At 33.1% G+C, this 10,206-nt stretch overlaps 1 pseudogene across 1 annotated transcript; it reads left to right on the plus strand.

The window, feature by feature from the left end:
* The first annotated feature begins 763 nt into the window (after positions 1 to 763).
* On the plus strand, positions 764 to 2,757 carry LOC146909801 (putative disease resistance protein RGA1; annotated as a pseudogene). The gene has a single exon (XR_015018861.1). The product of XR_015018861.1 is annotated as a putative disease resistance protein RGA1 (transcript).
* The last annotated feature ends 7,449 nt before the right edge of the window (positions 2,758 to 10,206 follow it).

Raw genomic sequence — 10,206 nt, forward strand, 5'->3', positions numbered from 1 at the left:
TTGGTCTCAAATGATTGATGAACTTCACTTAAGAGAAAATAGTTTGGAAGAACCCAAATTCGACTTTTGAATGAAACAATTCTTCATCAAACTTTATTTATCGTTTGACCGAACTCCAAATTTCTTAGTCCCCGTTTACATAGGAACCATAACGTTAACACTAAAAAAGAACCGGGTCGTAAGATAAATCTATGAAACAAAGAATTGCATGGCATTGCTTTGGCTCATGGTCATTTTTGTGATTTTATGTATACTATTTTCATAATAATACTCCGTATAAAACATGTGTTGAGTCAAGCTTCACAGGTTGGATAGCATGCAGTGTCACAATGACTTAATTTAACTTATTATTGATATTTGAGAGAAGAGATAGAGTTTGCGCATGAGCCAATAAGGTGCAAGATAGAATTTTGAGGGGGTTCAAAATAACAAAACATAGAAAAATTGATATAAATTTCAAGAGTTGAGGGGGTTCACTTGCATCCCCTGGCTGCAAGGTAGCTCCGCCCCTGCTTGGTGTGCTACTTAATACTTATTTTACGTACGTGAGCTAGTGCCTTCTTTTCTTTTTCATAAAAATATTACTCTCTCCGGTCCTATTTATAAGAGAAATTTGGGTCAACAAAAGTTAATGTATATGGTTAAAAAATTGGACCAGATACGTCAACTTTTGTTGACCCAAATTTCTCTTATAAATAGGACCGGAGGGAGTATTATTGTGTGAACCACTTATTTGATTCTTCTAAAAATGATAATGCAAACAAACAAACATAGTTTTTGATGTATTTGTTCCCTTCCCCCATGAATAGAATACGTTGGTAAAATATTGGCTATTCTTGTTAGTTATCTGAAAGCACAATTACTAATTTACGACCACAAATCCAATATTTCTGCTAACACTGACATGGCTGAATCATTTGTGTTTGATATTGCTGATTCACTGCTTGGAAAGCTTGCTTCTTATGCTTTTGAACAAGCTTCTCGAGCCTATGGTGTGTATGAAGATCTCCAAGGGATCAAAGACACTTTGTCAATTGTCAGAGGTCTACTATTGGATGCTGAGGAGAAGAAGGACCAAAAGCATGGGCTGCAAGAATGGTTGAGGCAGATTCATAGCATATGCTCGGATGCTGAAAATGTATTCGATGGATTTGAATTGCAAGACAAGCGAAGTCAAGTTGTCCAAGCTTCTGGTAGCACCAAGATGAAGGTAAGCAACTTCTTTTCTTCCTCCAGTCCACTTGCTTTCCGTTTTAGGATGGCACGTCAAATCAAAGGGATTAGGGATAGATTGAATAAGGTGGCAGCTGATGGGACCAGGTTTGGTCTTGCAACAATCAGTGTTGATTTAGGACTTGTTGTGCAAAGGAGAGAAATAACCCATTCTCATGTTGATGCTTTAGATGTGTTAGGAAGGGACAATGAAAGGGAAGAAATTATCAAGCTTTTGATGCAACCGCATCCTCTGGGTGATGATGATGGTGATAAAAGTTTGTGTGTTATTCCAATTGTGGGAATTGGAGGATTGGGAAAGACCACACTTGCTAAGTTGGTCTTCAATGATAAGAGGATGGATCAACTTTTTCAGTTGAAGATGTGGGCGTGTGTCTCTGATGATTTTGACATTATGCAAATAATTATTAAAATCATCAACTCTGCATATGCTTCAGCCCTGACGGTGGCTCTTGCTCACCAAGAAAACATTAACCACTTTGATATTGAGCAACTACAAAGTCGTCTTCGATATAAGCTTTCTGGTCAAAAGTTTTTGCTTGTATTAGACGATATATGGAATGAAGATCGTGCAAAATGGATTAAATTAAAAGACTTGTTAAAAGGTGGTGCAATAGGAAGCAAGATTATAATGACAACACGCAGTAACTCAATTGCTTCAATGATGAGTACATTCCCGTTATATGTTTTAGAAGGTCTTTCTCCAAATAATTGTTTATCTCTGTTTGTCAAATGGGCATTTAAGGACGGTGAAGAAGAAAAGTATCCAAATCTAATGGAGATTGGAAAAGAAATTGTGCAAAAATGCAAAGGGGTTCCACTAGCGGTGAGAACATTAGGAAGTTCCTTGTTCTCAAAATTTGGTTTAAACAAGTGGATATTTGTTAGAGACTCTGAATTATGGAATTTAAAACAAAACAAAGACGACATTTTACCTGCGCTCAAGTTAAGCTATGATCAAATGCCATCTCATTTGAGGCATTGTTTCACTTACTTTTCCCTTTATTCAAAAGATTTTGGCTTCACTAGTGTGCAAATCTCTAAACTCTGGGTGGCACTAGGATTACTAGAATCCCAAGATGGAAATCAAAGGCCGGAGAATATTGCAAGAGATTATATTGATGAGTTACATTCAAGGTCATTTCTGCAAGATTTTGAGGACTTTGGCCACTTCTACTACTTCAAAGTACACGATTTGGTGCATGATCTTGCATTGTATGTTGCAAAAAGTGAGTGTGTAGTAGTAGACTCCCATACTCTGATTATATCTCAACAAGTAAGGCATTTCTCAATTGTAGAAAACAGTTTACTTGGCAGAGCTTTGTTCTCCGAGTCCAGAAGTGTGAGAACTATATTATTTCCAATCGAAGGAGTGGGTCTTGACAGTGAAATTCTGTTGGATACATGGGTATCAAGATGCAAATACTTACGAGTTTTAGATTTAAGTGATTCTTCATTGGAAACTCTGCCAAATTCAATTGCTAAATTGGAGCACCTGCGAGTTCTCAACCTTTCTAATAACCATAAAATCAAACGACTTCCCCATTCAATTTGCAAACTCCAACTTTTGCAAGTTTTGTCACTCAGTGGTTGCACAAATCTTGAAACATTGCCTAGAGGATTAGGTAAACTAATCAGCCTACGGCAACTGTATATAACCACAAAGCAATATGTTGTGTCATTAAATGAATTTGCAAGCTTGAGCAATCTTCAAACTTTGAGCTTTGAATATTGTGACAATTTGGAGGTTGTGCTTGGAGAGGTACAACTCGCTTCCCTTGAAGCATTGATTGTTCGTTCTTGTTCAAACCTTTTATCCTTACCTCTTTGTAGTCTATCTGAATTAGAGGCGCTGTTAGTCATAGACTGTGATATGCTACAACTCAGACTGCCAGAAAATCTTCAAAACTCAATGAAAACATGGAGGATGCGTTTTCTTCATCTTGAAAATTTTCCATGGCTACAAAGATTGCCTAAATGGATTGAAGATGCTGCAAAGACATTACAGACCTTGATAATTATAAATGCTCCTACACTTTGGGAGCTTCCTGAGTGTTTGACAGGAATGACTCGTCTTAAAATGCTCCATATTGCCGACTGTCGTCGTTTGGATTATCTTCCAAGTGGCATGCAACACCTAACTGCTCTTGAAGCTTTGACCATAGATGGTTGTCCTAAAGTATGTCAAAAATGTCAACCACATTCTGGTGAGTACTGGCCCATGATATCTCATATTAAACGCATCTCTATTGGAGAACTAGAAGAGGAGGAGCATCTGTATCATGATGTAGAAGTACCAATCAGGGGGGAGGATCATCCGCCACAGTACTTTAGGTAAAAACATTACAATTTGTTTAACATAGCTCTGTGACACTTTTCAGTTCTGTTATTTAGAAGATGTTTGGTATGATGTTAGACAAATTAATAAATCTTCTTTAACTAGTGTTGTAGATTCTCTATTTACATTTCATTTATATCATTTCAAACAAATAGTGCTGCTTGTTACAATTATTAGAGCATTTTGTGGTGAGAAAAACAAGGTACATTCGTTTACCATGGAATATCACAGATGCAGATGGAAATTCAAATATTATGTTATGAAGGTGTTACAATATGATTTGATTATGTTACAATATGTGTAACATCCCAGACTGCTTTCAGGATTGCCGACTAACCCCACAAACCAACACGAGTCTTTTCAGCATGCTTTGTCCTCACTCACATGCTTACCGGGAAACTTCCCGGTAGGTCACCCATCCTAGTACTACTCCAAGCCAAGCACGCTTAACTGTGGAGTTCTTATGGAGGCTACCGAAAAGAAGATGCATCTTGTTGATATGGGTAGTACCTAACAATTCTTATAAGCCTCCCTTCAACCATGTAGTCTCATACCTACACGGCCTCCGGATCCCTCTCATTCTGATGTGATTCGGTTCCTCTTATTAACGTGGGGTCATCCTTACGGATAGTGCCCGTTCCAACTGGCGGGAACCTTTTGCATCCAACTGGCGGGATATCGAAAGCCACGTTGTGGGTGTTACAATATGATTTTACTCTCTAATTCATATAATTTATATTATATTACGATAAGATATGATTTTCTGATTAATATAATTTTTTATTGAGGTGTCTAATTGCATTGTTATCACTTATCACAATTATCAGCTGCATTTTATCGTAATAAAAAAAAAATCGTGACTAAAAATGGTTCGCATAAAAAAATTAAAATCTTCACTATAATCTGCACTTTCACTATAATTTATTTTTTTCAAATAGAAATAGTTGTTTTGGTAGGGATAATATGCAATGACATAGTGTTTCAAATAGTAAAGATTCTTTTTGAAATGCATGTTTTTCATTTTCAGCCCTGAGGTTTTGAATTGGAAAAAAGTTAACTGTAACCTTAGAAGATGGTGGTGCATAGGCTGAATGTTAATGGACACAGGTAGAGGTTTCAAATATTCTGTTCTTCATTAGCTAAACAGGTTGGGAGTTGGTAGCGTACTTCAGCTGTCAAATCTTTGCAAGTAGCATCAATCTATAGAAGCATGGAATTTGAAAGGTTAACCAAAAATTTGTTGATCATGATTAGTCTCAAACAAGCTGGGAACAGCCACAATACAATATGTTTTCCTGAGACTAGAAAAGCACTTTTGACATCTCTTCAAATTATGAAAACTGGTCTGAATATATTTGAAGAGATACAACTCATACATCACTTGATTGCATCATTTCCAAATGCGATTACTTTTTCTTTCAGAAAATTGTAGTCTGAAAGGCTCTTTTCCACTTATATTCCACCCTGAGGTTGAAATTTCAGTATATAGCATGTCAATTGAAGGTCTTGTAAAATTTGAAGTTCTTCCTAAATGGCTACCATGGGATTCGGAAGTTTTTTTCCTTGTTTTCATAAGAATGGAGGTTCTCATGATTGCATACACAGAAAATGTTGTTTTCAAGTACACCAACTTTTTTAGTCAAAAAAAGAAAAGAAAAGAAAGTGCACCAACTTTGATACTCCCTCCGTTTTAAAATGAGTGTCACTTTAGCCAAAAAAAATTGTTTCAAAATGAGTGTCGCTTTCAGTTTCCAATGCAATAATAACTTTTTCTTTTCAATTCTACCCTCCAATTAATACTCTGCACACTACTTCCAAAGTATTACTTTTAAAACTAACCAATAGTTAATAATGATAATTTGGTAAAATAATCATTCTCTTTCTCTTAATCATTGCATTTCTTAATATGTGTGTAAACACCTAAAACGACACTCATTTTGAAACGGAGAGAGTATTATTCTGTAGATATAATGACAATAAATTGTCTTTTATACTCCTTCAATTATATCATCTTAAAATTATCTCATGGTTAATAACTTACCTTAATGTTAAAATTTTTATTTTTTATTTTATAAAATATGATTACTATTATTTATCATTCATTATTCATGTGACAAACACATACTAAAACATAATATTTTTCAACACTCATAATAAGATAATAAAATAAAGAATGGAAGAATGCACGAGTCATATTTTTTCGAAACAGGAAAAATTATATTGTACAAGTTTGAGCCTACTCCTTGGGAAGCACTTGGGTGACATTATGTCACCATGACATTAAATCTGAACCACACAACACACATTGTCACACAACATCTGGGCCACACAACACATACAACACATCTGGGCCACACAACACAGCACATTTGTGTGGCCCAGATTTAATGTCACGGTGACTTAATGTCACCCAAGTATTTTCCCTACTCCTTTCCTCATTCTCTTCCACCTTCAACGGTAAAACCTAGCTCAATTGGTATGGACAATGTATAATATATGTAAGGTCGGGATTCAAACCCGACCGCCACAAAAAAACCTCCAAAACAACAACAACTACATATGATAATATGAAGATGTCGTAATTTCAAAGGAGCAATCAAATTATGAGATCCGTGTGTAGTATTAATTTGCAGAAGTTGATAAATATCCGATTAATTAATTAACTTCTATTTTTGTTGACTCATATATTGAAGAGTATTTGAGTGATACTCCTACTAATTTTGGAAATTTTGACGTCAGAAAGTATAAGGAATTTGTAACAAAGCTTCTTCACCAAAAAAAAAATTGTAACAAAGCTTCAGGGATTTGCATATTTGCGAGTTTTGAGGGGAGAGGAAGGAAAGGTTTAGGAGGGGAAGGGAAGGGAAGGGGGAAAGCCTTCCCCTTGTTTGGAAACCCCCCCCAATGAGATCTTCCACGACCTCCACCAGCGACATATAATTATAGAGTGGTCGATTTGAGTGAGGTTTTATTTAACAAACTGACAAATATCTTTCATTTAGTCAAATAGAGTGTGCAATATTTTTAGAGGAGTTTATAAATAATGAAACAATATATAAGTTAAGATGTGGACATGCATACCACATAAATTGTATATCCGAATATTTGTCAACAGATAATCTATCTTGTCCAATATATAAAAATGAGGACTAAAATATGAATTTTTTTATAATAAATATAATTATTGCGTCAGTTGAATTATTTTGATTTTAATTACTGTGCTCATCTTTACATGAATTCTCTTAACATATTGTTTTATTGTAGTGTAGTTGTTCAAATTTTAATGGGGTTTAACTTCTTTTTTTAATTAATAATTTAAATAATAATTTTTTTAAAGAATAATTTAAATAATATTTTAAAGGGATAAATAAGCAAACAAAATAGTTTAAATTAACGGTAAAAATAGAAGTAAAAAATCCAGTGTAAATTGATGTATATTCTTTATATATTAGTATAAATATAGATATATAGCATATATAAAAATTATAGGTACATGTATTTTGAATTTTCATATTGTAACAAACTATACTATTTTTTAATGAAATCAACAATATGATTAAACCACAACCCAAATTTTTGGTCTCAAATACAAGTTGTCTAAAATACCAAAATAGTCTTTTGTCCATAAAAAATTGTATAAGTCAAAAATTTGTTGAATAAAAATTTATGATATGATGTTTTGCCTTGTATTGTGTTGTTCTATCTTATATTGTTTTAACTAATTTTAACAGATCAAGTTCACCCATATATTAAGATAATGACATGTAAAATAAAATACCTCTTAATAATAAAATAACAATCACTTTTGCCATTAAACATGCTCCACATGTGGTTGCTAAGCTTACAAACATGTATGCATGACACATGGACATTGCCTAATTTTGCTTGCACCTTAGGGAAATGAGATATGTGTGTCTTCTTTAACTTCTCTTCACTTTTTGTCCAACATTAGTTCATTAAGTTTAGGGGAGGTAATGAACCAAGTTAACTTGAATAAAGTTTGGAATTCGATTCGATAATTATTTCGTTTTCTTTGGTTTATGAATCAAATGAGCTGAACTTGAGCTAAAAATTAGGTTTATTAACTAAATTAGGTTTGTTAACTAATTTTGTTAACTAAATTATTTGGTTCGTAAGTTAACTCGATTATATGTATAAACATGTGTATGTGCGAGCGCGCATGCGTGTGCTCGCATGTTTTGAATTACATGTACTGGCGCACATGCATGTTTGCGCTCATGTGTATTGAATTACATGTACTGGTTTTAGTGTGTAATTTTGTATTATTGTTTTTGGATATGTATATTTGCTATGTGTTTAGTTTTTAATATTTATTTGCATATGTATGCATGTATCATCCATGAATTGTATGACGTAATTGAGTAGAGCTAGATACTTGGTCAATCTATATAGTAGAGTAACTTGAGTCTCTATCCTACCATATGTAATAAAGATGCACAAATTATGTATTTATACACATAATGATTGCAAGACCCGTAATTTTGAAAATAAATAATATTAATAATATAATATTATGTTACTTCATCTATTTTAAAATATGATTAAATAAAAATAAATAATACCTTTGACGATAAATTTTTATCGCTACTCAAATATTTTATGGTTTTTGTCACGATAGCGACTCATGATAAAAATTTTGTAAAATTTCTCGATAATTTAATTATCAATCTCTTCAACAAAAGGAAATTTGATAGCACTTAATTTTTAAAACAAACTTCGTTTTGTACGAATTTTTTTTTGTATAGACTCATAAAATTATTTATGATAGATTAATGTAGTAAAAATAATTTTCTACTCGTATTGAAATTACGATCAAACTACGACGTATAGAATACTCGGATAAAAGTTATTTTATCGACAAAAATGATTTAAGACATTTTTATCGGTATCACGTATCAGTGTCAACGACGATCATTTGCATTTAAAGTTAAGTGACGTGTTATAAACAAAGGTGGGAGAATAACCATGATGAGTTTTTAGAAGCAACTAACTGTTCATGGTTAATGAAAATTGTTAGAACTTATAGTAATTAAAGAACCAAGTGTAACTAGAAAAGTCAAATGAAGATTGGCTTGTGAAAGAAAATATCTTCTTTCCCCTTATTCCTTCTCACACATCAGCTACAACAACACACAAGTACATAATATGATACCCTTATTTAATTTTCAGCAGGAGATAAGCCAACAATCACACCAAGATGTTAATACCCCTTTATTTTTTATAATAGTTGTTATTCTAATAGTTGCTAGTCTATTCGGAATTCTAACACGGTATTTATTTGTAATTATTCAAAAATATGGCTCGTCGACCAAGATATGGGTTCCCATTGCTATAAAATATGAGATTGGCTATTATAAATAATGCAGCTATAAAATCTGGGACTGGTCTGTCATAAATATGACCAAGTCAAAAAATAAACTACTTAATCGATAACTAATTTTAAAATAAATTATAAAATAAAATTCCAACAACTTGTAACTAACATTGTTTGCTAGGGATTAGCTGCATTATTTATGACATGCCAATCTAAGATTTTGTGGCAGTGGAGTCACATATCTTGGTTGACGAGCCATAAGTTTTTGAATAATTACATATAAATACCAAATAAAAACTCCTAATAGACTAACAACTATTAGGATAACAACTAGTGGGTAATACCAAATAAAAACTCCTAATAGACTAACAACTATTATAAAAAATAAAGGGGTATCAACAATCAACATCTTCGTATGATTGTTGGCCCATTTTTTGGGGTCAGTTAAATAAGAGTATCATCTTACTTTTTGAGTTCTATTCATGATCATTATGTGTATAAATACATAATTTATGCATCTCTATTACATATATGTTGCATGCATTTTGATTTTAGGTTATCATCAATTTCTCTAGGCAATTCATGGATGCCGCTTTTCAATTTTGTATTGTGATTATTGTTTCTTCTTCTTATTTGTCACATCTATTCTTTAAATTATATAGTGGGTTAGAGACTCAAGTTACTCTACTATACAGATTGATCAAGTAGTTAGCTCTACTCATTCACTCCAAGCAATGTATGGATGTTACATGCATACATATGGAAATAAATATAAAAAAATAAACATATAGCAAGCTACAATGAACCAAAAATAATAATACAAAATTACACACTAAAACCAGTACAAGTAATTCAACAAACACGAGCGCAAGCATCCACGCGCGCCAGTACATGAAATTCAACACACGCAAGCGCAAGCACGCACGCACGCGCACAGACACATGCATATACTTATAATCGAGTTAACTTATGAGGTAAATAAGCCAAATTATATGTGTGTGTGTGTGTGTGTGTGTGTGTGTCAAATACAACTCATTTAGTTAACAAACTTAATTTTCATCTCAAGTTTAGCTCATTTGATTCACAAACCATATTAAATGAATTAATTATCGAAAAAATGTATAACTGATTGTCTACATATCGGGCAAGATAGATTATCTGCTGACAAATATGTGGACACGTAATTAATCTGCGTGGTATGCGTGTCTGCATCTCAACTTGTATATTGTTTAATTATTTATAAACTCCTCCAAACATATTGCACAATCTATTTGACTAAATGAAAGATTTGCAGATATGT

This window comes from Medicago sativa, chromosome 7 (assembly GCF_051527215.1).
Source record: "Medicago sativa cultivar Bolivia chromosome 7, Bolivia_mono, whole genome shotgun sequence".
Taxonomy (NCBI): domain Eukaryota; kingdom Viridiplantae; phylum Streptophyta; class Magnoliopsida; order Fabales; family Fabaceae; genus Medicago; species Medicago sativa.